Below are 26221 nucleotides of genomic sequence, written 5' to 3'. Positions count from 1 at the left end.
ACACTTATTCACATGTTCTGGGATTTTCCCACAAGGTTTTGAAATCATGCAATTGTCCCCCAAGATTCCATCCTCTTCCCAATCATCTTTAACCTTTATGTGGAACTTCTGAAAACTTTACTGAAAGACCCCAAAATAACCATTCATCAATGTGACAATGACACCCAGCTGCACCCCAAGGTCCAATGCCACCAGGATATCATTGACCTGCAAGAGTGCCCGGTCACCATCCAAACCTTGATGTTGAACAGCTACCGCAAGCTAATCCACACCATGACCGAATATGTCCTCATCTTTCCATTGCCAAACAAAAGCATGTCCAAAAGTGGCTTGAAACACAAATCTGAAAGAATTCACCCCACAACTGTCAGACTTAGCCAGATCCCTAGGCTTCATTGTCGACAGCAACCTCTCCTTCCAAGGGCAAATAGCTAAGAAAGTCTAAGCATACTGGCTACAAATCGTCACACTCTGCAAAATCAAACTCTTCGTCCCCCGCATGACTTCTGCATGGTTGTTCAGGCTCTTGTGCTCTTCCACATTGATGGGGAAACTCCCTCTGAACCAGGCTCCCAGACACAAATCTGACCCCCTCAAAGGAGTTCATCACTCTGAAACTGGCACACTACAGGTGCCTGGAAATTCAACCACATCTTTCCCTCCCTGTGCAAGCTTCACTGGCACGCTCATCCCCTCCAGGACCCTATTAACAACTGTTTTCATCATCTACAAAGCTATTTTGAACAGCACGCCAACATACCCGGCAGCTGCACTCTCCTCTCCTATGGAGGCTCTTATATATCCTATTGCAAATACTTTAAAAGGTTGGAGTCAAAGCTATTCTGCAAAGTGAAGACCTGCAAACAGTCCTTCTCCTGCCACACTCTGACCCTCTGGAACCCAATTGCAAGAGACACTACGAACGCTGCAACCATTCTCCAGTTCCACAAAATACTTACACGGGGTCCCCCAGCAATACCTCCCACAGGACAAACTTCTGCGTGACTGAAGCATGCATGTTTTACACTCTTCCACCAACAGTACTGCAGTACTGTTCTACTGTCCAAAAATAGCATGTAGAATGCTGGAATCAACACATGAAAATGATAACATAAAAATAAAAAATAGAAGGATTGGAGAGACTGAATCTTCAATTCTGGAAAGTAATAAAAGCTCTACTACCCACCTAGACAGGCCACGCCCCTTGGGAAGCCTTGTGCAGACTCATATGACTTATATGATGAATGATCAGATTACCTACTGGTGATCTTCAATGCTCTGAATCCTACGTTTGAGAGGCTTTGTGTTCTTCCAAAACACTTCCTCAAGCTTGTCTTCTGTTTGCTATGTGCCTTCTTTGCAGGTAATACCTCCCCTTTACCATGATCCCTCAGTTTAGATCTCCAGCCAAGTCATGGGACACTTCCCCTCTAAGCGAGGGAGAAGAGAGACGTCCATACTGAGACGAGGTAGAGTAGGACTAGGAGTAATGAAGATTGCCAGTAAGTAATGCGATCATTACCTCTATGTTCCTCCTCCTTGTACTGGTGTAAGGAAGAGTAGGACTAGGAGTAACAAGGATTGCCATTAAGTAATACCATCATTACCTCTATGTCCCTTTTTCCTGTACTGGGACAAGGAAGATGTGGACTAGGAGTAACAAAGATTGCCAAAAAGTAATGCAATCATTACCTCCATATCCCCCTTTCTCGTCCCAGTACTTACCTTTGCGATGCACCAAAGGCAAGACAATGTGGAAAGGGCCTATGACACAGGATACAGTGCATCACCAAACTGTATTGTGCTTCAGAAAATAGTGAAGCGCTGTGTCATCGAGCCCCAGATTGAAACACTCCTGCCCCATATAATGTTGATCCGAGGTCATCCACATTCAGCTGGGTTTAAAAAATGTGTTAGGACAGGACCTCGTTGCAGCCCTACAAATGTCGTGCAGAGACACACCTGCATATTGGCCCAAAAGGTGGCCTCGCTTTGTAGATCTCCTCTGTACTGGGCCGTACGAACATTGCTTTGATTGCTTTGATTGCTCATATGCCATCAGGATAATTATCTTAATACATCTACTGTTTGCAGTGGATCGATTTTGACTACCGCCCATAGCCCATAGTTAGCCAGTAAATGATCAGTCTTCCTAATTGTCTTCATGTGGCCAAGATAGTCTAAAACTGCTCTTTTGACATCCAGACAGTGCCAGGCCTGCTCTTGCGGGGAGTGAAGCTCCAGAAACAAGGATATAAATTCCCCCTTTGGACTCAAAGGGAGCCTTCTATATAATAATGGCAAATCCCAATATGGGTCTGCTGACAATTCAGCTAGCCTTGACGCAGTGAGTCTCTTAAGGGGCCTGGTAACCAAAACCTCACTCCCTGGTGGAGGGGGCCAATGCTCCTAATGGCTGCCCATAGTGCTCTTAAAGGATGCAAGGCCCCATTGTGAAGGTATTTAAAAATATCAGGAATTCCATACTCCATGGCCGGGACATACTTTTTGCCACACCATGCTACACAATTGGCCCAGTGGTGGTCATAGGATTTAAGAATAGAAGACCGCTGAGCCTTTTGAATGTCTCCTGACACCTGACATGAAAGCCCATCATTCTGCCATCCTGTTGGTGGTGCCTTCCTGCTTGCCCTCTTTATCACCACTTAGCAAGCCCCGCCCACCTGGTGCCTACCTGCTTCCCGCTCTTTTTCACCACTTAGCAAGCCACGCCCACCTGGTGCCTTCCTGCTTGCCGCTCTGTTTCCCTACTTAAGGAGCCCTCCAGCTTCTTTTCCTTTGCAGATGGGGAGCAGGTGCAAGTGGATCTAGGTCACCTGGCCTAAGCCTCGCCCACCTGGTACCTTCCTGCCTGCTGCTCTTTTTCACCACTTAGCAAGCCCCGCCCCCCTGGTGCCTTCCTTCACCATCACTGACATGTGGCCAGTGCTGGATTTGACTTTTATGGACTTGATTCATTCACGGTGCGTCACTCTTTCTCAACTCTCATGCTGGACTTCCTTTGCATCTTGTACTCATGGTGGCCCTGAATCATGCTGTTCCCATCTTCATCTTGTGTCCTGGCTTGCAACATTATGTGTTACTACTCACTTCTGCAATTGTATTCGCTCTCCACTCTTGCTTCTCCATTTATTTTGACTGCTTACTCTCTTTTTTCTCTCCTCCTTTCCCTTCTCCCTTTTCCTATCTCCTCCCCTTACTTTCTTCTATGCACTTACTCTATCTGAATTGTCCCTGGACCATATATGATAGCAACCTTGTCTGTTTCCTCCATCCTCCCATTACTGTTTTTTTCCTCCCCACAACCCCTCCAGCACTATCTGAAATGTCGTCAGGCCTAGTATGATAGTCGCTTGTTTTGTTCCTCCCCTCCCTTTCTGCACCCCTCTCCCTCACCTTTTGTTTTTCTCCGGCTCTACCAGAAATGTCGTCAGGCCTAGTACGGTAGTCGCCTGTCTGTTTACATTTCCTTCTCACTCTCCCCCTCCCTTCCGTATCTATGTCTTAGCTCTTGCACTATCTGAAATGTCGTCAGGCCGAGTATGATAGTTAATATCACATCCTTACTGTTCATGGCCTGTAAGAATGTGGTTGTATTTTTCCTTGTTCCCTCCCTTGCCTTGAAGCGCTTTGAAACACATTGTGTATAGGTGCTATATAAATAAACTATCATATCATATCCACTCCTCTCAATTTCCAAACACCACTATATATTGGTTCAAAGGAGGATAGAGCCGGCGACTCCTGCATGGGGTGGGGGCATCGCCACTTTGGTAACACCCATGGAGGTTCCAATTGGCATTCGAGAAACACTGGGAACAAACCCCTCCTGGGCCAGTAAGGCACCACAAACATTTTCATGATCACCTAATGGATTAGAGGAATGAGGAAAAGGCATAGACACAAGTCTTGGCCAGTTCATGAGAAGGGCATCCTCCCTTCAGGCCTTCTGAAGACCCTGGATTTCTGGGATCTTTCAGGCTTCCAGTCTCCAAAGCACATTTGTGGCCCTTATCGCCCTTCCCGTTTCTCTGACGCCATCATAAAACATGTTGCGTAGGAACAGCGCTTGATTCTGCATGTCCATCAATATTTGGCCAGAATCCAAGCCCTAATCCATTGACTGCCAAAGTTCCTTGAAGCCCGCTAAAACCGTGTCTGTGGCATAGGACCATTAGAGATTAAATTTCGGTGCCAGGTGTGGGCAAACATAGGACTTCTTAAGGGTTTTGTCTACTTTCCAGTCAACTGTGTCCCTTATGGCTACCTCTTCTGCCCACATGGAGACTGGCTAGAAGGTTTTCCACCTCAAAAGACACCGGCAGCCTGGTTTCCTGTCCCTTTCGTGTGTATAACTTGGACATTAAATGTTGCATAGCGATGTGTTCCGGGTCCGACCATCTCTCATGACAGAAATCATGGGGAGACCCACCTTAGGGATGTCTTTATGCTGACATACTTTTGGGTCGAGGAACTGACCCACTACTACCTGATCCTTAAACCCCATGATTTCAGAGATCTGTTTGAGCACCTTTTCCACCTATTCTCTATCCAGGTATTTTCCAATGGCTTCATAATCATCATCTGAAGAAGTCGAAGAGCTGGAAGAAGAGAATGATGACTGTGTAAGATGAGGAAGATGTCGGGGAGGAAAGGGAAGGTGGCTTATTTCTCTTCCCTTTGCTCTTCCTATGTTCAGCCTGAACTTCCTTAAAGAGTTTGATCCCTTTTAGACAAAGCGCTGGACGATTTTCCATCTTCATGAGACTTCTTACTCTTCTTATTGGCATACCTTGCAGAAGTCGCTAACCCATATTAGTTAGAGGAGGTAATGATGATGGTTATTTAAACAAAGTATTTGTCGTGATGCAGTAGCATTCATACGTGCCTAAACTCTGGCATTTACGCTCCTCTACGTGGGCTGGGAGGATAGCTCAGGGGCAACACGTTTGACTTGGAAGCAAGGCAACACAGGTTTAAACAGTCTTGCGCCTAGAAACCGTCGCAAGTATTAAGTGTGTTATAAAAGAACAATTATAATGAATTCTCCGGGGCAGAGTGTGGATTCTAAGGGTTTTTTAGCTGCCTTCCAAGTATCTCTCTCACCCACGCCTCCATGCAATTGTCGGGTTACCAGCACCATTCATTTCTACCCTTCTCTTTATTCTGTTTCATCTACCTGCTCTTGATATGGTTGGTAGCGTTAAATGCATTTTTTTCTGTGCATATTGATAAACTTTAGCAAGTTCATCACCTTCCCTTTATTGCCCATCTTGTGAGAGTACTATCTGCTGACAAGCTGCAGTACTGCACACATCCAGTTCCATGCCTGGTCTATGCCTTGTGAGATCCCTGAGGGAAGGCAAATCGTGTGACACTGCTCAGGGTTTCCTTTTCAAAGGTTGGGATTCCCCTAGTACAATTCTGGAGCCTAGGGCAACCAGGCCCGCCCGGACATATTCCTGCACTTGGTGGGGGAGCAGTTTGTCACACAGCACACACACCACCACCTGTGGCACGCACCCAGATCTGATACACACGCACCCACATATATACATGTCGCTCCTGGCCATGGTTCAAGAAAACCCACTTGTCTCAGCTCTGGGGCCTAACCCACACCTTCTTTCCTTTCAAGAAAACGCACTTCTCTTAGCCCTGTGGGCTAAACCCCACCCTCTTTCCTTTGGAAGAATGCAATTGTAACAATACAATTGTTTACTGCTCTTTTTCAACAAGGCATCCATAGTTCTGGCCCAGGTCAGTTGGAAAAGGAAAAAAGCAGCTTTCAGGAATCGCTGCTGCGTCCCAAGACCTAACGTCTCTTGAGAAAACAACACAATAGGGCTTTGTTCTCTATGGAAAACCGTTTCCCACAAAGAGCTTGAGTGAGCAGCTAAAGTGAGCAAGTGCAATGGATTTGGAAAGCTAAGCGTAAAGTTAGAGGCAGGACAACAGAAGGATCTTAGGTAAGTTTAATGCAACGGGTCCACCGGCTCTTCATAAACAAACTGCCGTTGTCCGCATTCCACCTTCACGAGCCCAATGGAACTTAGAGCTAGCTGGTGAATATGGAACGAGGACACACGAAATGTAACACAGAAAACATTGTAAATAATAACAATTAAAGTACATGAATAACAGTGATAATTTAGATATTTGAATAACAGATCACTACATATCTCCCTCCCCAAAACCTTGCATAACTATAAGATAAAAAGAAAAACATTCCAGGTAATTTTCATTCTACAAAATCCTTTAACCAACCTGGTTTGTGAATAAGTCTCTTAGAATTACATTTATCAATGACTTTATCATTTTCATCAGCAAAAGAACCCTCCTTAGAAACCTTTATTTGTTTAGTTCTGCACCATTCTCATCATTTTCCTCATTTTCCTCATTCTCCCTCCTTGTTTTTACACTTGCTAACTTGCCCTGAGACCACACCTCCCCACCTTCCAAAACAACTACATTCCCTCGCACTTCAACAACTTTCCTGGGACCAATGTATTTGTTTTCCACACACTTCCGAGAATACCTGAGATTTCTCACCATTACCCAGTCCCCAATTTTCCACTCCTTGTCCTTTACACATTCTCTTCTTTCAAAAGACTCTTTATTGATCATTTGTGCTTGCTTAATGTGATTCATGATGGCACTTCTATCCACCACCACAGTACCCGCCAAACCTAACCATCCCGGACAGAGCTTAGTTCCAGGTTCTCTACCCTTAAGCGACACAAAAGGGGACACTTTGGTTACAGAATAGGGCGTAGTTAAGTAACTCCACAGCATGTGGTTCAGTATTTCCTTCCAATTTTGACACGCGCATATAGCTAATTGGATTCCTCCCTTGATAAGTCTATTAACCCTCTCAACCAACCCGTTTGCTCTTGGGTGGTAGAGTGCAGTCCTGATGTGTTTAATCCCATAGCCCTCTAGAAATGACCTCATGAATTGAGATACAAATTGTACCCCATTGTTAGAGACCAATTCAGATAGACACCCTTCCCTGAGAAATACTTTCTCTATAAAGGAAACTAAATCTCTGGCTTTTACTTCCCTAGATACTTCCCACTCCACCCATTTATAATGGAAATGAACTAACACAAAGATATATTTAAATCCATCTCCCAGACATGCAACTGGTCCTAATATATCAACAGCCAATTTCTGCCATGGTTGAGTTGGCACGCTATTAGGTATCAGTGGTACTTCGCGCACAATCTTAGATTTGTCACTCAGTTGACAAGCATTGCAATTCTTTACGAAATTTTCCACCGTTCTGTCCATTTTGGGCCACAAGTAGCTTTGTCGTACCCTTCTCTTAGTAGCCCCCTCTCCTAAGTGACCTTGATGAGACGGTTCTATGAGACTCATTTTCATACTTTCTGGGGGAACAATGCAGTTTCTCCTTCTTAATCTATCTCCATCTATGCTCAGCTCATCTCTTACTTCCCACCACGCTTCAGATTTCCTATCAAGAACTTCCTTATCCTGCCATCCATCTATGGTCCATTGCTTGATAAGCTTAAGATCCTGGTCAGTTACTTCAGTTTTGGCCAACTCCTACCTGTCCACAGTTACTAGTTCAGCAACTACATACCCATCATCATACCCAGCATTAGTCATCACATTGCTATCTACTGGCATCCTAGACAAAAAATGTGCCACAACATTGTTTTTCCCAGGTAAATAGTCCACCTCAAAGTTGTACTCCTGGAGCCCAGACCCCATCTACTGATCCGCGGAGATCCTGCTGCCCATCTTCCACTATTAAATAGTTGTACCAAAGGTTTGTGATCTGACTGCACACTAAACTTTCTTCCCCACAAGAAATACTTAAAATGATTAATGGCTCAGAACATAGCCATTCCCTCTCGTTCTATAACTGAGTAGTTCACTTCTGCCCCTTTGACAGTTCTAGAGGCAAAAGCTATGACTCTCTCCACCTTATTAAAATCGTATTGTAACAAGGTTGCTCCGAGCCCCGCATCAACCACCAACACTGTGCGGTCACCATCACTAAATTTTCCAATTGAAGGAGCACGCACAATTCCTTCTTTAATTTCCTTAAATACTACTTCACATTGTGTGCACCATTGGAATTTCACCCCTTTTTTTTTAAATAAGGCTCTTGTAGGTGTGGAAATTATGGCAAAATTCTTTACAAATTCATGATAATATTCCGCTAGTCCAAGAAATGATCTAACTTTTTCTTTATCCGAGGGACATGGTGCACTCTCAATCGCATCCACCAGACTCATTTTTGGATTTATGCCTTGGCTGGATACTACGTGACCAAGGTACTCTGCACTGTCTACCTATATTTTACACTTGTTTCTTTTAGACCGCATCCCCCAATCTTGATAGTACTGTTCTAAGTAACTGATCCTGCTCTTCTTTGGAATCGGCATATAATAATACATCATCTTGAAATGTTACCAAATTATGAACTCCCTCCATTACCATTTCCATTACCCTCTGAAATACTGCGGCTGCTGAAGCTAAGCCAAATGGCATCTTACAGTATTTAAATGTTCCTTCAGAGGTCAGGAAAGAGGTGAGACATTGACAATCTTCTGGAAGTGGAACTTGATGGCATGCCTGCGACAAGTCAATGACAGAAAAGGCACTCACTTTACTCAACGTTGCTAACCTCTCGCTGATATTTGGCAGGGGATAACGTTCAACTAATATGTTCTTATTAAGTTCTCTCAAATCTACAAATAGTCTTCTGTCACCACTGGGTTTAGCGGCTATTACCACATGTGACAACCACTCTATGACACCCCTGGAGCAGAGTTTCAATTTCTGCTTTTACTTTGCTCTTGAGATTCTGTGGGACTAAGCTAACCTTATGTATTTTTGGAACAGCGTTTCTCTTTAATCTGATCTGGTAGTTTATATCCATTCAGTATCCCGAGATCATCTGTGAATACTTTAGGAAATTCCTTTTCCCATTGGTCTCTCATTTCAGCAATCATAATGGGAATTCCGCTTTGGCTTGTATTTTTATTCCCAGTTTTTTCTGTTCACTCCAGCCTAGCAATGATGATCCTTCTCTAGTCACCTAACTCTCAGCTTCACAGCTTCTTATAATAATTTAGATATTTGAATAACAGATCATTACACTAAGCCCTAGAGATTGAGAAACACAACCTTACCAGCTTTGACTTTGTTTGTGCAGAGCAGAAAAGCTTTATATTACATTCCATATATAACATGAAGGTGTAAGGCATGTGGGCGTGGTCTTGCGACTGTGTGGGCGTGGCATTGAGGGCATGTAGGCATGGCCTTGTGACAGTGCGGGCGTGGCATTCCGGGCGCGTAGATCTCTGGGCAGTAGGGGTTGGAGCCGAATATGGCATGTGTCATGTGCCAGTGACACGTGCCACTGCATGTCACTACTGCAAGTGACACGTGCCACTGGCAAGTGACACGTGCTACTGGCAGGTGCCACATGCCAGGCCCCACATATATCAGATGTACCTCATATTTGTTTGTTTTTCAAATTATAATCCTCTTTTTTAAAAATAAAAACGTGAACCTCCAATTTAAAAAAAAAAAATGAGAAGCTCCTTGCGGAATTCGATCACAAGACCTTGTGGATGTTGAGGCTAGCTCTTTCTCCACTAGACTATCACGCTCGTAGCAGGAGTTAATTTCCTCTAACTTAAACTAAGTAACAGGTGTCACATGCCAGGCAAAACAAATAGATGTCCCGCGTGTCACTTCCACGGCAAAACAAATAGATGTCCCGATGTCGCTTCGTTTTTAAAATGATAATCCTCTTTTTTCAAAATAAAAATGGGAAGCTCCAATTAATTATAATACTATTTTAAAAATAAAAATGGAAAGCTCTTAAGAGGATTCGATCACAAGCCTTCCCGATGGCGCGGCTAGCTCCTTAACCACCAGACCAACACATCCCAATGAAATCAGTTGTTCAGACTCTAGTGTGAACTTTCATATGGTATATTGATGGTCCCTTTTCTAGTTTGAGTTGGATTCGTAAACTGCACATGCAATTATGAGTCCTTCAAATTCTTCCTCTAACGTGAACGGTCACATGGTTCAGTGATGGTCCCTTTTCTATTTTGAGTTACATCTTTAAACAAACTGCACGTGCTATTCGGAAAGTTTGCAGGATCGAAACAATTTAATGTAAGTATTTGCATCTTGTGCTTTTCTTGAATAGTACTAAACTTAAAAAACAGTTCAATCCTAAATCTGTTATTGTTTAATGCCTTAAATGTCAATTCTATTGTGTACATTTTTTCCAAAACAGTATGGTAGCAATATTAAAGTGTGTGTTGTTGTACATTAATTCATGCATTTCACACTTGACTGTACGAACTATGATAAGTACAAAACAACCATATCCTACTGATAATATTTATAACCTGTATATCTGAGTATATGCATGATCATGAAAACATCATTTACAAATGTTGTTAAATATTCAGATTTAGTTTGAACAGCCCTTAGATATAACACATTCAAGCTTGCCCCAGGAAAGTTTTCAGAGCCTCTCGAAAGGTCATATAATGTGATGTAATTTGTCATTTGTATAGCCCTGCCTTTTCGCAAATGGTGAACGCCCCTGATGGAGCAGAGTCCAAGGTATGAGACATTTGTTCTGATGATTTTAGAATGGTTTTGTGTATTATGGTCAATACAAAGTAGGATAGGGGTAGTCAAGTCCCTACTACCTACCAATATCAAGGTGGCATGTGGATGGGTGCAGTACGATCATCGGTATAGTATGCAGGCGCGGCAGATTCATTATGTGTCCATCTAGACAGAATTTTTGTCGTAAGTGAAAGCTGTATTTTTATGGCAGATATGCTGTGTGTTGTATCTTAAGAGTGTTGTGTTGGCAGATGTGTGTGAGTTGGTGGCGTTGCCATTGGTTATTTTCCATGAGCATGGAATGTGATACCTACCCTTGTGTTTCGGCTGTTTTCCTGGTTTCGCAAATGTTGCGTGCATTCTGTCCTGTTTTCTGCTGGACTTTATTTTCTCTGTCGCCTGTTACAATTTAGTTGCAGGTTCATTGCTGCCCTGGCTTACCTCAGAGATGGTTGAATAACTGTTGTGGAGGGCCCCACCAATAAAGTACGCCACACCAAGAAGGAACTTCGAGGAGGTTTAGTTCAAGAGACAGGGTAAGACAAACCCCAGCCTGGAAGCCAGACACAAACTCCCTGCAGAGCTTCAACCTCCAACCCCCCACCATTCCACATTCCGAATCACAACAAGTATACATGGAGACCGTAGTTAGGCACCAAGTATTCTAAGAACAAACAGGCCCCTAAGATGAGGCTTACAATAGAAATCAATGTAAAAGAACTATATATGGCATGTTTACATGGAGAGATCCACATAGGTTGGATCCTCTCCTAACACTAACCTAATGTGAATCATGGACTTGTTGCCTGATTGCAAGTTATTTTTGGGTTGGTAATTGATGAGGTTCTTTTTGGAGGTATTCTGGGCCTGTCTTGTGGAGGGCATGGTGGGTGATGCTCATTGTTTTAAAGTGGCTTGTCACCCTATAGAAAGCCAGGGAGGGCACGGTCGGTGGGCGTCATGTGCTCTCTTTGGCCACGGTCCAGTAGGAGCATAGCTGCAGTGTTTTGGGGGATGACCAAGGGGTGGTTTGGGGGAAGAGAGCTATCTTCCCGCAAATTATGATATCTGTTTTTCCTGCCTTGAGTAGGAGGTGTTTGCTGGATGTCTGTAAATGAGTAAAAACTGTGTGTAAGATATGGGTTGATGAGAAATGTCACAAGGAAGGATTTGCAGTCTGTGTTCCAGGCTTGTTTTGTGGAGTGTGAAATGGAGAGGTTTGGTTTGTGGAGGATGCAATCCAGCCTGCTCTGCTAGTTCTGTTATGGCTGCTGTGTGTAGCCTGGGGGAATGCCTCGTGTGCGATGGATGAGAAGACATCAGAGAACCAGGTTTCTGTGATGAAAGTGAAGTCTGGACTTTCCGAGAGAATTAAGTTGTATATGATGTGTTTCTTTTTGCCAGCAGATTTTGTGTTAATGAGTATGCATGAAAGTAAGCAGGGGACAAGTGGTGTTTGCCCCGGAGATGTGGGCCAAATAGGGCTTGTGGGGGTGGGTGTGGAGGGCAGGGAAGGGAATACCCTAGTTGTGCCCCAGTAGGGGTGGGTGGGTGCAGAGCAAAAAAAGGAGCAGGGTATGAAATTCGTGGAGGGTGGATCCATCCTTCTGAAAACAGTGTATCACTTATGTTACAGTTTTCTTTGGAGTGTAAAGGTCGGAAATAGGTTTTGGGAACAGGACATTTAACTATTTGCTTTTGATTGACATTCTAACATCATCCTTATTGTTATTTGATACAGGGAAATCCCTTAGTTTTAGGGACAGATAGGGTTTTTTGTAATTCTTTTGGTAAATATGAGTTTAGGCCAACAAACATGCCACCCTTTTGTCCCGCTTCTACTTCTACTACCTAACAGTTCTTAAATATTTTTGCACTTTTGGTCAGTTAGGATTTCTATCGCACAGAGGAACAGACATCATCAATCAGTATAATGATCTTATTAGCACTTTTCAGGTGACTACACCAAGTAATTATTTCCAAGTACCTACAGTAATCCATTGAGTGAGTGTTTTTTGAAGTCTTCCTAAATATATTAATTCCCACCCAGTGCCTAATTACTCTGTTACCTTTATGTTATTATTTAATTAATATTTCTTTATACGTGTTCCCTAAAATTAAGTGTGCAGTGAAGCAATGATTGATGATTGATTGCAATTGTTTCCCCAAATGTTGATATATTCATACATACTTTAACCAAAACATGTGAGGGGTGGGACATTATGAAATAATGTTAACCACTGACATTGCTCTGTGCAACTTTCCACACCATATATTAAGCATGTGTTCACTGTTGCAAAAAGGAACCAGCTATATTTACATTTGCTTTGGTCCTACCATTAATGTAAGCGGTGCAGCCTGAATTGCAGACCACCCCTCTGCACAGAAATGTAATCAATCCCACACATGTTTCAGCCCAGATGTGGGTCCAGAACATGTTGTGCCTAGAGACCCATGTAATACCTTGCTGATGACGCAGAATGAGTCTGAAATATGTCTGTGGTTGCTTGTTGTCAATGGATTTTAAAAATGTGTCCTGGATAGACTTCCCCTTTTTTGTGGAAAAATATTTTATTTGTACATGTTTTTCTCCCCTTCTGTAAAGGCTTTGCAAACCGAAGAATGATTGCCTAGAGTGTTTCCTCGAGCAATGCCAGAGGTTACGATTATTTCAAAAACTTTTAGCAATCACTCATTTGCTCTATTTTTACATTAAATCCCATAATGTGCTTGAAAAGCAATGAAAAGAAAACAGTCTTTTAGTTCGTAAATATAATACACCGCTGTACTAGATGTCCCACGTTGCATTCTGTATGATTTGAAACATGATCACATTTTAACAAAGTGTTTTCTAGGGCTACACATATATTTTGCACTGGCTGAAGTATTCTTAGTAATATTTACTCATAATTTTAACTATCATTTGTCCACAATGCTAAATGGCTAGGAACGTAGGCAAGTACCAATACAGTGCCCTTTTTTTGGGCACATAGTACCACAATTATTTAATTACAAAAACAGGTTTTATGGCACAATCCATTTGGTATTTAAGATTCAAACCTTTTTCCGGGATCTGTGCAGATACAAAGTAGTGTTGCTTGCACGTGACAAAGGAACCCCACCAAAAGGAAAAAGGTACTCTCCCTCTTTCTTAGAAAATGCTAATCCCCTCCAAGCAGGTGTTGTGGATGTTACACATGCCTTGCTCCGTTTTTCCTAAATCATCTATTTGTTATACAGAACATATGTGACTAGATTATTTCTGTAGTGCATCTGAAAGAATGGATAGCTTTAAATAACTCATTCCAAATGTGTTGTTAAGATTACAGAGGAAGAGTCACATCGTTTTTCAAGGCTAAGCTTTGAATTTGACACCACGCTTAATTGATTGTCCAAAACAATTAAAGAACGGCTCTCATAGAAGGATAGATGCCGCTAAATATCTCATGCTATATTTACTACGTTTGTCTTTCTTTGCATGCCAAAGGCCTAAAACACCATCAATGCTTCCATCAGTCTTCAGAAGGCGGATTGTAGTTAATAAGGCAAGGGTTCTAGTGTGTTCCTTTTAGGCCCTGTAGAGGTGCTTTTGCAAAGTTAAAAGGAAATGCTGCATTGGCAATGCACATGAATTATAGGTTTAATTTTATTTAGATTTGTATTCATGGTGTTTTCTTTTTGTTATTTAATTATATTTTAAATATTGCATGTCATTCACAGATCAACAGATAAAAAAAGAAACATGAAGTTTGGATTTTCAGACCAACATGATTTCATCTTCATCTGCAGCAAAAGCGACATCTGCACATTTTGCAAGAAGAAAGTACAATGTACTGAGCAACATCTTATTACTCAACATTGGAAATTAGCAGTGCTCTTTACCAATGGTTCAGAAGGTATAGTATTGCAACAGATTACATTTTCATAACATTTATTGTGGGTCTGTTTTGACATCACACATTCTTCACTCTCTGTAATATTTTTTAAAATAAAACAGATCCATCTTTATCCCTCCTCTGATCCGTCTCATTTTCCACCCCCCTGGAAACTAAGGTCTGTAGATTCCACACTTGGTCGCAGTGCGCCGTTCCTGCGGCAACCCTTACCATTGTTATCCCATTAGTAACAAAACTCTATAAATAGCATAACACATCAAGGTGTTTTCTTCATTATTGCTGTTTGTGTATTTTTATATCACAATATGCTCTTCTCTATGTCATGAAGTCCAATGGTAAGTCTAGGAGGGTATTGTGAGGTAGCCACAGGTGCCAAGTGACCACTCCTGCTATGGATGCTTAGTATGTAAGAGGTGTGTAGTGTATCTAATGCCCTATCCCACCACTATCCTGCACCCTTAATAGATTCTCCCAATATTGGTATGACAGCAACTTTCTCAGCACCTTTGTCATACAACTGTCCAAAATAGTCATACCATACATGTATAATGGGCCACCCATCTCCCAAAGAGAGTGTTTTAGGACAATCATACCTCTATGCCTGATAGTACTAAACAATGTCTCGCTTTCCGGGTTTTCCCCAAAGCCCTTTTTTTTCTCCAAAACACCTGCTTTATCGTTGTCTCTGGTGGATGTCTGTTCAATTTGTTCATGTCTTCCATAACCTTTTAGGCTCTCACAGATGTGCATACATCTGTTTGGCCCTCTCAGCGGCATTACCTCTTCGGGAGAATCTTCTCTCCTTTTTCAACCCTGCTTGTCAGCTGATGCGCCTTTCATGCGCCGATAGGGGAACCAATCACTTCTGCGGTCTGGACTCCGTTTTTGTAATGGGCCCGAGGTCCACCACGACTTCTGTGTGGATGCCGCACCGAGCGGGCCTTTGCTTTACCATCTCTGTCTCACTCTCTCTACTTTGGCCTAATTTCCATTCAGGACGCCAGTCTTCTAGTATCTTGCTAGTGATCATCTCACGTCCCGCGCTAACGCCGGCTCCGCGTCTAGTTTGGCTCTGCCCCTCCATGACATCCTCTCGTCGTAGGATTACCTCTGCATAGGATTCTCTCTCTCTCTCTCTCTTTTGAGTTATGTACTGTGAAGTACTCATGGTGACAACAATTAAGACAGAACAAAGTGATCACAGTTCAAGGGTGTTTATTGAACAGTAAAAGTGGTGTGATGGTTGGAAAAACACCTAATCTAAACATAAATCTAAGATGGGGACAAGTGTCGACCATCAAATGACAAATAAGGCAGTCCTAGTGGTGTTGTGTCAAATCAAAGTGGCCTATACTAAGAGACCTATTGCCAAACCTCACAACTAATACCAAAAGGGTGTGTGGGATAGTTCTCATCAAAAGAAACAAGTGTTCTCAAAATGATACATCAGAATGCGGTGGCTTGGGTCTCCCTTTCCCATGTTTTAGACAGGGAATAAGATGGCAGCTTGCAGTACAGTAGATTCTCGGGATTCTCTGTCATGAGATGAAAGTTCCAATGGCTGTTCTCAGGACTGTCGACTTCCAAGTATCGTTTCCTCTGAAAGTCTAATGCCTTCAGGGTTTGATGTATTCAAACAACAAAAACAAAACTTCCTTTAACAAATAAAAGTTTGTTTAACAAATAAAAGTGTGTTCTCAATATACACTGGGTGATGGGCTCATCCCTGGGTCCCCCTCTTGTGGGCTGGCCCTTCTCAATTTTAATCCGAGATTCAGATAGGTTGGCAACTTCACCCGTTTGTCTGCCTCTTCTGGGCTGACCCATTCACAATTGTATTTCTTTGTATCTCTTATTCTTTTCTCATTAAACTTTGGATGATAGCTTCACTCCTTGGATCTCCCTCGTTCGGGCTCGGGCATCTCTCAACTTCCATTGATGACTTTAGCTTTACCCCGGATCTCTCTCGTCCAGGCTCGGACTCTTCTTAGTTTCTTAATCTTTGTCAAACAGTTCAGTGGACCTCCTTTTTTTTGGGTTCACTTTAACACTCTGTTTCTCGGGACTTTTAGACTTTGTCCCCCTCCTCCGGCATCCCCCCTCCGTGTTCATTATTGCCTTTTCAAAACTTTCTACTGGTTTGAAATGTTTGCAGGATTCACGTTCCTTTCCTTCATTCACAATTCAGGACTCACTTCCCTTACTTTTAGCCAACTTACGAATCAAAGTCTTTCGATTATACGGGGCTTTTGCTCAACCCTCACGTATGACCACTTTCTTTTTGTGGCCTTCCTATGGCCTTCTGGTTTCTGTAGCTCTATTCTAGCGGGAGTAAACAGCACTTCTCGAGTTAGCACCCACATGGTGCTGGTTTCCCTCTTCAGCTGGTCTCCCCTTAACCACCTTTTACAGTTCAATCACAATTCAATGCAATATGCTTAAACTTGCCACTTGTCGCTTTTCACTCAACACAGCCAGGTGCTTATCGATTCTCCCCTCGACTCACCAGCTGTGTTGCACCGCTTGGTTTCGGCTTTCATTGAGTCTAGGACGGTACCACAGGCGCGGGAGCTTCCCTTGCTCCTGCTTATCGGCATAAGCTTGCCCTTTGTACCGTTCACCTCTGTTTCAGGACAAGTCAGTGAAGGTTCTGTGGGTCTGGAACGAAAAGTGCAAGTTTACCTTCTGCCTCGCCACCCTCTCGCTTTCTGCCACCTTTCTTCTTGGTTTGAACATCCGCGTGTTAGCCGTCTCGTCGTGATGTCTGCTAGGCTTATCTTTCTCGCCTTGCTTTTACTGCACTCTTCTGCTCCACCTTTCATCCCTGTTGGTAAAAGGAAGGGCTATCATGTGTGTGTGGTTCAAGTTAATCTCCTGACTTTGCCTGACCCTCTTGTTTTGACCTGCCAGGTACACAGGTTTAACATTACAAGTCTGTTGTATGTCGCACTGGGATGAAAGGTTCAGAGTGGAAAAGGAGGGTGGTATAGTACCTGAGTGTCCTACGGGGTATGATAGGGAAGGTTTGCAAATTGTACAAAAATGACCCGGATATAGTCAGCACATAGGAAATTGTGGGAATGATAGTACTCTGTTCCAGGAGATTGGGATTTTCCGGAAACAATAATCAGAAGGACGGGATTGGCTGGGATGGGGAAATGAACAAAGGGGATTGTGGGAATCGTAGTGTTTTGTCAATGCAGTATACTGGGGTTTCGGGAAAGAATAATTAGAGGAATGTGAAGGAAAATGATGGGGAGCATTTGAATAGGGAACAGGAAAGCAAGGATTCCTAGAAATATTGTTTCTGAATACAACAGGGTTTGTAATATATTCAACAGAGGTGGAGGGGATGATGGATTCTCGAAAGGGAATTTTATCGGGTGGAAGGTAGGTCAATTTACTACAGCCCATAAAAGCCTCGGGGACCTTGTGGTCCTCGTCCCTTTTTCCGGTATAATACCGCATCTCACCTGGGGCATTTCCCAGAGTATAACCCTGGGATCCCCTAACCCAGATGACCCTCCCCCACTGGTCGACCCCCAGGAACTTATCCAGCAGCGATGGCCGTGTCCTGGCCACCTGAATAAGGGATTCCCAGGGTCTAACTGGGAGAATACCCAGGGTTTCTCACAGTATGTCATGACAATCAAAAGGGGATTGTTGCTGCTCTTTAACTGTTTAGTGCAGCATTACCTGAAGCCAAAGCGATTGAAGAAAGGTAACTATTTGTAGAGTCCAAAACAGAAGTAACAACAGCGATTCACATGTAGGCACACATTGTACTCTGTGCAGGGAATTGCTTACATGAATGTGTGTGCTTGTCCCCAAAAGGGGAGTCACTCTCAGTGTGGTCGCAATTTCCCTGCCTCCTAAAGTGGGTCTTGCTTAGTCTGCTTACATCACTAGCTTTAAAGGTGGTGGCTCCCCTCTGCAGAGAATGGACGAATAGTCTACATTCATCACAGCAGGTGCTCTCTTTGCTTTTGTCGTGTGTGTGTGTGTGTATTTACATGTTGTACATGCTGTGTACAGTTAACAATGGTACACATCTGTTGTATGCCTACCTGATTGATCCTGTTTCCATAGTCATTGATGAATGACTCCTTTCTGTATGTACTCACATGTTGTGCCTGCATTGAGTAGACACTTTTGGCTGCATGCCATACATGCTTTCTTTTTTGTCATGGGCTAGTCAAATGCATTTGTCGCACAAGTATCACAACCCCTCTGTAAGCCAGTCAACCGCTCCATTTCAATAATTGGCTGCACCTTTTCCTCCTCTGCTGTCCAGATGGTGGCTGTTTCCCATTTGTCAGAGTTCAGTGCCTCTTGGTCCTTTTAAATCTGCTAGCCCCTTTTACGCTTCATATTTGTCCACTGCTTGTGTAGGTAAATCCTGTCTCGTGTCATGGTGCTACCGCTTTAACAGCTGCGCTATATTGATCATACACAACCACATCCAGTATTGTGTATTAAAAGACTAAATCCCCCTTCCATTTTTTCGAGAGTTACAGAAGGACTGTGGCACCAATGAGTATCAACAAGTACTGAAACCATTATACCTATTCCTCTTTTTTTTCCAAATCACATCATTAAAAAGCAATTTTTCATTTTAATCAACTATGTCTCGCTGTGTTTGTTGTTTTCATAATGCACATGTATTATTTTAAATTCTACAGATGGATACATAATTCCTTGCAATTGTCCACAATTACAACTACAGACAAAAAATCGAAACCATTGGCACTGTCCTATTTGCTTTATCCTAATAACCCGCTCATTCAACTTTAGAAACCACTTGCGAACAAAACATGGTACGTTTTTTTAAATATTTACTAAGCAGAATTGATTAAATAAAAAATACTGCTTCATTTATTACATTACATTCTATCAAATAGATTCAACAAATGTAATCAGCTGTTATTGTTCAAGTGTAAAACTCACTTTATTACATGTTTTTTTCTGCTAACAATATCAATATGTTATCTCAAATTGCAATAAGTTCCATATTATACTGCATCTGCATTTGGCAAAGTCATTGATGACAAGTGAGAAAGCAGTTTTTGCATCCGCAAATACATGTCCCTTTCTTGAAAGGATCAAAATGCACCTCGCTCAATTTGCTACTGATTCACCGAAAGGTTCTATTTATTTTATTTTATTTTATTGTTTTAAAGCGCTGACCTACCCTGAGTGCAGGGCAGAGCTGTACAGAGTGTGGATAGCCGGCATTTGGGCTGCCACTTTGTAATAGTAGCTCTTAAGTCTGAGGTCTGTGCGTCGGTATATGCATCCATTGGGATTAGTCCTTGTTCAGGTGTCGTTGAAAGAGCCATTTTTTGATAGATTTGTGAAATTGTAGAATTGTGTAGTCATTCAGAGCTGACACCTGGATCAAGTTACAGAGTGTGGGTGCATGACAAGGGAAGGATTGTTTGCTGGTCATCTGTGCACAAGTTGTGATTCAACCTGGTTGGTTGATTTTCTGCATGAGAAGGGTGTGCAACCAGATATGTGGTGCTTAGCCTCGAGTTATGCTGGTGTGCTACTCATGACTGCTTTGTACATGATATACGTAGTCTTCAACAGTATGCTGGCTTGTAGTGTAAGCCAATGTAGTTCGCATAGGATGGGGGTAATTCGGTCAAATTTCCATGCTCCTCCAATGCTATCCATCATGTTTTATAATTCCAAAATAGAGGCTAAAAGAATGCAGAACAAATTAGCATTCCCCACTTTGCATGTGTAAAATGTGAGCATCCGTTTGTGTTTGGCAAAGGTGAAAACATATTCACCCAAACAATGCCAAACCTGTTCACTTAGCTAATACAAGTCAAACTTTTAACAGATGCAATCGTGCTTCATCAATATTTCTTTGTTTAAAATCTTTTTTCCTTAAATGGGTTATGTTTTACACCACTTTCAGGGACTAATTGGCTATTAGAATTCTTGAATTATTTTATTACATACTGGTTTCCATTTTTATATAAGCATTTTTTAAATCAGGGCATGAAAGCAGGGCATCAAAGCAATTCTTAATGTTTTTATGCTTTACTTTACTGGCCTGGCCCCAGTATGGACAAAAAGCATTGAACACAATTAATATCACCTCTGTGCTTTCTCTCATTTCGCGAAGGTACACTTTGTTTTCCTGCATAACACAATTTCATGCATGTGCTTAACCAATGGATTTCTATGGCATCCTTTTCCATTTAGCACCTGCTCATAGCAGATAGATTCCATAAGAATACATTGTAAATGGTGCCTGCAAAGCGTAATTGCAGGCAGCATTTACATGTCCTTCAAAACTGAGCACATTACATGGTCACATGCTTTAATTATTACCTTTGGACTGTGCCTTGAAAAAGTAAAAGTTTGCATGCAGGGTACCCAGCACTGTTTAAGTGCTAATCTTGCCATCCCATCAAGTACAATTACCATTTAATTTAAAATCACCACCACTGTGTTTTCATTACTCAGAAAAGTGCCTGTGAATTGACTTAATTTTTATTTAATCAGAGGTTTGTGGATATAACTTGTGACACACCCACATTTTTTGTTTGCCTATATGACTCCTGGTGAATAGCAATGCACCTTCAAATTGTTCTTTGCAGCAGACGTATTGTGACCGAATGGTAGTTTTCGGATACATGCTCTACATTGTTTGTTCACGCCACATATTTAAATGTAACACAAATTCATATCATAATTAAGGATTGCAAATCGTATGTCAGTGGTTTTGTTTCTCCCCAGCAATCAGAAACTTTACAATTGACTCAATTAAATATTGTTTAAAATGTGACTATTACATTTCATCATCCACTTGCCCAACCCTTTTTCTTGTCATTGATTTTCATTATTTATTTGGCTATTCAAATCATATTGCTTCTGCAAAGTTTAGCAACCACCTTTGCATGAACTAGATGTAAACCCATCACATTTAAGTTTGAAGCCTGTCACAGATGGCTTTAAGAACTGTGAAGGTGGTGACTCCATGGGATGAGAGACCATATTCTCCACTTCCCACTGAAGAAGATCTTATAATACCCAAGTTTGTGATGGTTTGTTGCCACTCCACAAATCCTCCTTATTGTAGAACCCAGAAACCCCATTCCTTTAAGTCACTCTAGACCAGTGGTCTTCAAACTCTTTGTGCCAAGGCCCCCCCGAGCAAACAATAAATTGTTCGAGACTCCCCCTGCCCCGCCCATCTGTGTTGGTGTTAATTTTTTTATAGAGATAGCTGCGAAATGTGTGATGTCCATACACAAGCACACTGGATTGTTTTGTATATGAGACTCTGACGAGCATGCCAATCAAAGATGTTGCCTCACATTGTAAATCCACTAGGCCAGTGGTCTTCAAACATTTTTGACCTGCTCCCCCCCGACCCCCTGAGCAGCCAGGCCTTTGCTACTCATCCCTTTAAGACAAAGCAGGAGGGGTGTTACTGCAGAGCCGGCAGTTCCAGTACGCTCAGGTGCCCCTGTGTGGTTGCCGAAAAAGCTGTCTCAACACCAGCAACATGAAAAAAGAGCAAATTATGAGTACCAACACGTCAGGTGTGTTTCCTGAAGCTGCAGTACAGCTGACATTACATACCCACCCAAAATCAGGAAACTATGTCTCCCAAGTTCCCTATATCAAACCAGCACACATTGCTTCTCTTAACAAACAGAGAGAAGGGAAGGCAGTGTTACAGTATTTTATGCACACGCAGCTCCACACAAGGCAATCCCAAGTCTTCCACCAGGGCTGTAAGACATTCCCATAGACAGAGCTTGTCAGGCAATCCGCATCCCATCTACCACACATCAATCCCATAACATCAAAAAGTGCCTATCCAAGGTCTATTAAAAATACACATGTTCAGTCTGTAGCGTTTGGATGCCAGGTGTAGATATCATTCAGTGTCACAAAATTGTAGGAAATAATGATTTCAAAACGTTTTCTTAATATTATCTGAATGTAAAAATATGTAACACTTTGTTTTACAGGTTACACATTGAGAGAAAACCATTCCAAACAAGGCAAGGTTTAATTTAAATTAGCATCTTACATTTCATTGTATTACTGTAATGCTAAAACTGTCTAAAAATGGTTACTTTTGACCTAATGAACATTTCTACAATATAAGAATGTCAAACCTTGTACTTAAATCGGCTACCATATGTACATTTACCCATTATGCTGTTATGTTTAAGTTTATGTTTTTTCATCATTTATAAATATGCCTTAGTATCTTGTGGAATTATTCATCAGCAATAACAGGCTTCCAATAACCATTATTCCTATTTTAATTCCAGTGGATCACATACACTCGTCACATGAATCAGGGAAACAGGAAGAAACAAATCGGCGGGAACAATCTTCGAAAACAATACAGTGTGAGCATTGTGATACTCAATTTTCCATGCAGTCTTCACTGAGACGACACCAGCAGCAAACCCATGGTATTACCTCAGATCCTGTTCACTGTGTGGATTACAAAAATGGAATATATTTTTTGCCTCGTGCTAAAAGTGGACAAAGAGCACCAATACAATACAAAAAACATCTGGCAAACAACTTCTGGCTTGTGAAATTTCTGAATGTAGGGAATTTATGGCAATGGCTTGCCGCAGTGGACCTCCAGCATTAGAGTGCAAACATTTGGAAATGGCAAAAAAAGCAGACCCATTTCAGTTCCCTAATGAACTGCAGGTAAACGCATTAAAAGAAATGAAGAACAAAACCTTATTTCCTCAACAAGAGAAAAAGAATGCAAGGAAATAGTTTCAGCTGCGAGTGATGCAGGGGTTTGTGTTGTGTACCCAGTTTTTTATAAAGATCAAGGGTTTTCAGCTCGATTTGTATATTTCTCTGTGTACACTGGCAAGCAAGACTACTGGTGCATTTTCAAAAGAACCCGTGTCACATTTGATACGAAAACCGGAAATTGGCACTGTCAGTGTAAAGGCAGCCGTAAGGTTCCTATCTGCGTTCACAGATACCTTTCAATGTGGTGGCTTTTCCAGGAACATCCAAAATTACTGGAAGGTAAAGACCATGAAAATATCAACAACAATATTCCTATTATTGACAGTGATGATGATCCCTCAGATGATAAAGATGATCTAAATACTGTCGATTCATTGTTGGAAGGCAGTGAATACCCACCAAACAGTATGCACATAAAGAAAATGGTTGAATATTTACATATAAAAAAAAGAATTCCAGAAGAACTCCCTCAGAATTTGACTTTGGAAGACAAAAAACCACCATTAAAGTTTGTTCCACTGGAAACACATTGGCCCTCATTACGACCCTGGCGGAAAGCAACTGACCTGACCGCCATAGCGTAAATAGCGTTTCCGCCATGGCACGACAGAGTAAAGTGCGGCTAATTCTGACCCATCGGGCACGAGCACTACGCCTTGGCGGAAGTGCAAAGTCCGCGATGGCGGAAATGTCCCCAAAACGCCCCTCACCGCCGTCGTACGGCGACCTAGGTGCAATTCCGCCACCGGACATAGCGGTCACCGTAGAGAGCGGCAATCGGAAAATACGGTGACTGTAAATATACGGAAACGGAAGCAAAAACATGGTCCCGGAACGGGAAACAGCACGCCGTACACCTATAAAATCAGAACATTCACACAACCATTAAAAACACTACCCTGAGAGACATCCCAACCCGTCATCCACCCTAGTGAAACCAAAACAATGGGAAAAGTAGCGAAAAAAGCGTGTGACCGCAAGCGGCAGGTCCACTTCTCACGTGAGGAACTCACGGTGCTCACAGAGACCCTCCAGGAGAATGCTGCCGTCGTCTTCTCGACGCAAATGACCAGGACGGCACTTGCGAACAAGAAGGCCATATGGGCCCTGGTGGCACAGTGGGTAAGTGCGGTGGGGACCGCACCCCGCAACCCACAGCAATGCAGAAAGCGATGGGACGACTTGCGGATACGCGTACGGAGCATACTATCCGCCAACCGTAACATTGCCACAGCTACCGGGGGAGGATCGGAATCACCCATCAAGCTGACCCCCTGGGAAGAAATCTGTGCCTCCACCATTGGAATGGAGACCATAGAGGGAGTCGGAGGGATGGAGAAAGGAGTGCAGACATCCGAAGAATCAGGTAGGTGGCCCAAATAAAACTATGCTAAAACCACAATGTTCAATCATGTGAAGTACCATGTGTCCACATAGTGCAACAGAAACACATGTCCAGGAGAACGTCCATTCACATTGGCCTGATAGTGGACATTAAAAGTCAAATTAAATAAATAAATATTTAAAATTCCTAAAAACACCCTCTACACGTGCAGCAGGCACCCCCTAACTGCAGGCTGCAATACAACTGCACCCTCATTCCACACAAAAATGAAACCACCTCCAAGGCCCTGACCCAAATCACCCTCAGGTACCACCCCAATGCATGTGATACATTGCCATTCCAATTTCCACAGACCCATTAATAACGCTCGCCCTCCTTTACTCCACCACAGGGTCCGATTCAAACGACGAGCTCCAGGACATCCCTACCAGCACACCTGCAAAGAGGGCCAAGACCAACGGCCAAAGACCCTCCACCTCAGCTGCACGCATCAAGACACGGCAGCAGCACAAATCAAGTGGCAGCACACAGGAGGGGACTTCAACAGGCACCCCAGCAACCAGCATGGCCACAACACCACCACAGGCCCCCCCAATGGATGCCACAGAAGGCACTGCTTCTGGTGGCAGCAGCACCTTAGGTGACACTGCATTAATGGCAGCATGCTCCGACACAGAAAACGGTGATGTCGATGTACGATCCATCCATGACCTGTCTCAATCCCCCTGTTTGTTTCATCCCGTACAACATGAGGATACCACGCAGGGGCACTCACAAGACGACGACTGGCCATCCCCCACAAGCCCTGTGTCAAGGCAACATGAGGTGATCAGCCCCTCTGTGACACCACCGCAAATGGCCATGGCCCAGCAGAGGCAACAGTCCCTCGACCAGGTGATCGAGCAACAGCAGCAACTGGCCACGCTCCTCAAGGAGCATGCTGATGAATGTGGGGGTACCAAGGCAGCCATAGAAACATGTACAGAGACACTAAGGGCAGAAATGGAGAGAAGCACCGAGAGCCTGAGAGAACAAATGGAGAGAAGCACCGAGAGCCTGAGAGTACAAATGGAGAGAAGCACCGAGAGCCTGAGGGGGGAACTGCATGCGACGTCCAAAGACGTATGTGCTGAACTTGCCGCTGTGCGCCGTGTGCTCACTGAGCTCTCACAAACCCTTAGGGACATGCATGGACGTGAGCAGGCAGAGACATCATCCGTTGCAAGTTCCGTCCAGGGCAGCCCCCAACGTAGATCTGGGAGGAACCTGCGCTCCACAGGCAGGGGTGCCCCTGATACCCGGAGAGGGGGCTTGCAATAGCGTCTGCCCACTGACAATGAGCATCCTTGGACACTGGTGTTCGGGGGGAGGTAGGAGGGTGGAGGGGGTGTGTTGGGCTTACTTGGGTGGCGGGTCGATGGGGTGTGTAACACAATTTCACATTTGCTATAAACATTTCACAATCATCCAATGAGATGTGTGGACATTGATCTTTGTGTACGAGGCCATCATAGGCGTACAGTTCATATTGTGCATGTTCCAGACACACACAGTGCCACAACTC

The sequence above is a fragment of the Ambystoma mexicanum genome, chromosome 1q (assembly GCF_040938575.1).
Source record: "Ambystoma mexicanum isolate Mex_15411 chromosome 1q, UKY_AmexF1_1, whole genome shotgun sequence".
Lineage (NCBI taxonomy): Eukaryota > Metazoa > Chordata > Amphibia > Caudata > Ambystomatidae > Ambystoma > Ambystoma mexicanum.
Note: the sequence above shows the minus strand (reverse complement) of the source record.